Here is a 4,601-nt window from a genome sequence, read left to right as displayed (position 1 = left end):
GAAACAAATTTGTGTGTGGGTGAACTAAAACAACACAAAAGATCTCACATACCTTAATAGGGATCACCCCCGACAAATTCCACTTGCAAATACTTGGCGTTCTTAGCAAAACCTTGATCTTTCTCCCTTCTCTTTCTTCTCTTCTCTTTTCTCCCAAGCCCTAAGCGTGAATTGATTTTCCATAATTGACTTAAGGCTTATTTTTACCCTAATTAAACCCATAAAATGAATTGGGAAATAATCAGGTGAAAAGACTAGATTGCCCTTACTTAAATCCGGAAGTGGACTTTTCTCACTTTGACAATCCAACTTTAGATAGGCATATCTCCCTCATACGATATCAAAAATGCGCAAACTTGGTGGCGTTGGAAAGATCTGTCCAAGAGATTTCCAAACATATAAAGAACTACCTCAAACTCATCCTGATCTAGAAGTTATGGCCATTTGAAAATGACCACAACTCACTTCTTAAGCTTAGAAAAATTTCCAGATTTCTCTTTTATTTCCAAAAGTTATTATTTTTAGTTTTTTATCTTATTTTTAGTTATTTTGAGTTACGGGATGTTACAAAAAAGCTTCTAAGTTATCTTTTATGCAGTCGAGTAAGTGTATTATAATCCTTGTATTACTTCTTTAAGTCTTCTTCTTAAGTAAGTAAGCCAGACCAAGGGTTCGCTTCGGACCAGCAATAGTCTTGGAGTGCCAACCACGTTCGAGTATAGGCTCAGGGCATGACAAACTTGGTATAAAAGCCCTAATTTCAAGAGAGGGAGTCTATGAAGTTGTATTAGTGTAAAGAGTGCCACATCTATAATTGGGAGGCTGCAACATATTGGAACTATCCCACTTCTTTCATATTCACTTCGTGCGTTAGAGTTTATCTTTAAAGTTTACTTATAACTCGTTCTTATGTATAACCGATTGTGATTTGGTTTTTTAAAGAATACCTTTATGAGGTGTTTTTTTCCCCGTGAGATAAGAGAGCCATTGTTGTTGATATGAGAAGAAACATGTAAGTTCAATGTTGGGTTGTCTCGTTTGCCAAGTAAGGAAGGCAAGGAAACTATGTCGATAGGGGTTATGGACATAGCGATGCTAATGATCCATGAAAAATAAGTTGATGAGGACATGGTGAGGGGATATAGAAGAGTTTAAGAATAAGAGGATTAAGACATCAAGGAATGAATCCAGGCAGCAAAGGAGTAATTTAAACTGGTCTTCCTTCCAATATAAGTATAAAGGACCTGCTCCATCACTTAGTGCACGTATACCTAAGACCAAATGTGAGTACAATAATCAGAACTTCAGAGCTAAACCTACTTATTCTCCAGGTAGCGTGGCACAAGGCGGTAGTAAGGCTGATACATATGCCAAGTGTTGTAGGAACCATTCAGGTACTTGTCTTAAGGGCTCCACTGGTTATTTAAAGTTTTGTTAGAATGGGAATTTCATGCGAGAGTGTCCAAAGAACAAGAAGGGAAACGGTAATGGGGCAATATAGCCCAGTCTTCTTTAGTTGCTCCACCAAATAGAGTTGCACCTAGAGGGGCTACTTTCGGTACTATCGGAGGAAAAAAATACTTGTATGCTATCAATAGTCATTAAGACCAAGAGGAGTCTCTAAATGTTGTCGTTGGTATGCTCCTAGTCTTTGACCTTACTGTTTATGCTTTGCTAGATCCAAGAGCGAGTTTATCTTTGTAAATCCTTATGTTGCTATGAATTTTGATGTTATTCCTTAGCAACTTAGTGAACCTTTCAGTGTTTTTACACCTGTTTGTGAATATATTTTAGCAGGGAGAGTCTATCGTGATTGTCCCATTTTCGTCAATCACAAGAGTACCTTGACTGATATAATTGAGTTAGACTTGGTAGATTTCAATGTCATTCTTGGTATGGAAAAACTTCATTCCTGTCATGCCTGTGTTGATTGTAGGACTCGAGTTGTCAAGTTTCAGTTTCCAATTGAGTAAATCTTAGACTAGAAAAATAGTTCAACAATGCCTAAGGGTCGTTTCATTTCGTACCTTAAGGTAATGAAGTTAGTTTCTTAGGGGTGTGTCTATCACTTAGTTTGAGTTAATGACTATAGTATTGAGATACCTTATATTCACACAGTTTCAACAGTAAAAGAGTTCACATATGTCTTTGCAGATGATCTTCTCGGAGCCCCTCCTAAGAGAGATAGACTTCGTTATAGACCTTCTTCGGAATACTCATTCTATATATATTCCGTCGTACATAATAGTAGCAACAGAGTTGAAGGAGCTTAAAGAGAAGTTAAAGGACATCTTAGATAAGGGCTCTATTCGACCAAATGTCTCACCTTGGGGCGCTCCAGTCTTATTTCCTTGGAGCTCCCAAGTTTCAACAATGGAGGTTTTGGAGAGAATAATGGAGAGGTCTTTTTTGAGTTGAGGATTTAGATTTGATTGGTTAGTTTAGGGGTATAAAAAGACTCAATAACCATCAATAATTCGTCCCCAATTTACCCAAAATAGCCATGCAGTTATTAGACAACTTAACCAATTCAAATTTAACTTAAAAACGACTCGACCAAAACTGAGAGCTTACTGTGCGTCGCGGAGGCATTTTAAAATATAATTTTTGGAAATTTCAAGACAGAATGGTATATGACAGCCCTGCGTCGCAGGGCAAACAATTTTCCTATTTTTGATCCAGCTACACGACGCGGTGCCATTGTCAGATCTTGGCTGGCGCGGCAGCTTGCATGGCCAACTTTGGGTCCTCCTTGGGGACCCTTTGGTTGGTCCCCGGGGCGTTGTTCTCAGAAATTTGACCCTTTACATGTCATTCTACATTTAGGAACCATCGATGCTCAATTTCACCCTCAAACCATCCCCCAAAAACTTCACTATAAAACACTACGACACACTAGTTCAACTTCGACTAGTTTCCGGACGTCTTGTACTTCTTGGACGTTTGACCTCCAAACACTTCCAAACTTTATATACTGACTAAGAACACTATTATTCACAATTTTATGACTTTAAAACATCATGAAACCCATGTAGGCTCTAGTTTCATGTAGTTCACTTGGAGGGAGTATTATGACACTTGCTTCATTTTAGAAACTATCATGAGATATGAAACGAAGACTAGCAGCGCATAACCATACCACACAATACACAATACACACGTATAGGAGAATTATCAACTCCACATAACAAAGAGGCTCAAAACACAACAAGAAGATACAAACTACTTCTACACCTCATCATGCAATAAGACTCAACCTTTTCACATCATATATGAGAATCTTCAGTCTCCACGTAATATCATGCTCATGTACATCAACTCTATGAACATTATAACCATATTTCATGAAAGAACAATTTATTTATTTTTGCAAAAACTTTACAGTGAATTGTAAAGCCTTACAGTGAAACATGCTTAAATTTTCAAAAAGTGCACCTCTTAAACAATTTATGATGGAAGCATGACAATATAAGAGAATAATCCATATAAACTCAACTTAAAACATAATTATAACTTCATGCGATGCACAATTCAAGCAATCAATGAAATTCAATTTTTAACTAGACCCTAAACACAATGCGACATGCAATATGCTACTATGACATTCTATCTCTCAAGCTTGAATAGAATAGAAGAGAAGAGAAAACACATCATAACTCTACTACTCACTATACTCCCCACTTATAAAGGAACTCATATAACCAAAAGAGAATTACAAGACATACCAACATCATTATCCGGATTTGTTCCTCTAGCCCGGAGTGCATAGAAACGATTCCTCTTTAGTGCACCATCATCCGGAGCATTAGGAGGATCTTGCTTGACTTCTCTCCCTTTAGATGCAGCATTAGGACAATCCCTCACCTTATGTCCATCCTTACCACAACAAAAGCAATTTCCGGTAACAACTAGACACTTCCCATAGTGCTTCTTTACACAAGTGACACAAGTAGGCTTACCATTTTGAGAACCACTACCCTTCTTAAATTTGACCATAGGAGCACTAGGTCCATCATTGTTTGGAGCCCTCTTCTTAAACCTAGGTTGTCTTTGCTCATTGGATCCACTCCTCTTCAAGTTCCTTGCCATCCTACTAAGTTTGGATTCCTTAATAGATTGAGCATATATCACTGTGAAGCATGGACGTACGACACTCTTCATTCACAAGGTCGACGACACTGGTCATAAACCTACTCATCTCATTCCTAGAGTTAGACACCAAAGATGGAGCATACCTAGACAACATGGTGAACTTCAAGGAATACTCCTCCACACCCATATTTCCTTGCTTGATATTAATGAACTCTTCAACCTTCTCCTCCCTCTTCTCACGGGGAAAGTACTTTTCTAAGAAAACCTCTTTAAACTCTTCCCACTCTATGGGACCCGACTCACCGTCCTATTGTAACGACCTGTTTAGTCGTTTTAAGCAGCAGATTTTATTTCTGGAAAACTGTCTGAGTCGACGGATCCCACGACGGACCGTCATGGGCACGACGGACCGTCGAGGGTGTCTCGTTCCAAAACACTTGGAATTCTGAAATTTGGGTACTGAAATCGACTCTCTGAACTTCGTAACGGAATGGCAGGACGGACCGTCG

Source organism: Solanum pennellii, chromosome 3 (genome assembly GCF_001406875.1).
Source record: "Solanum pennellii chromosome 3, SPENNV200".
NCBI lineage: Eukaryota > Viridiplantae > Streptophyta > Magnoliopsida > Solanales > Solanaceae > Solanum > Solanum pennellii.
This window is presented reverse-complemented; position numbering follows the sequence as displayed.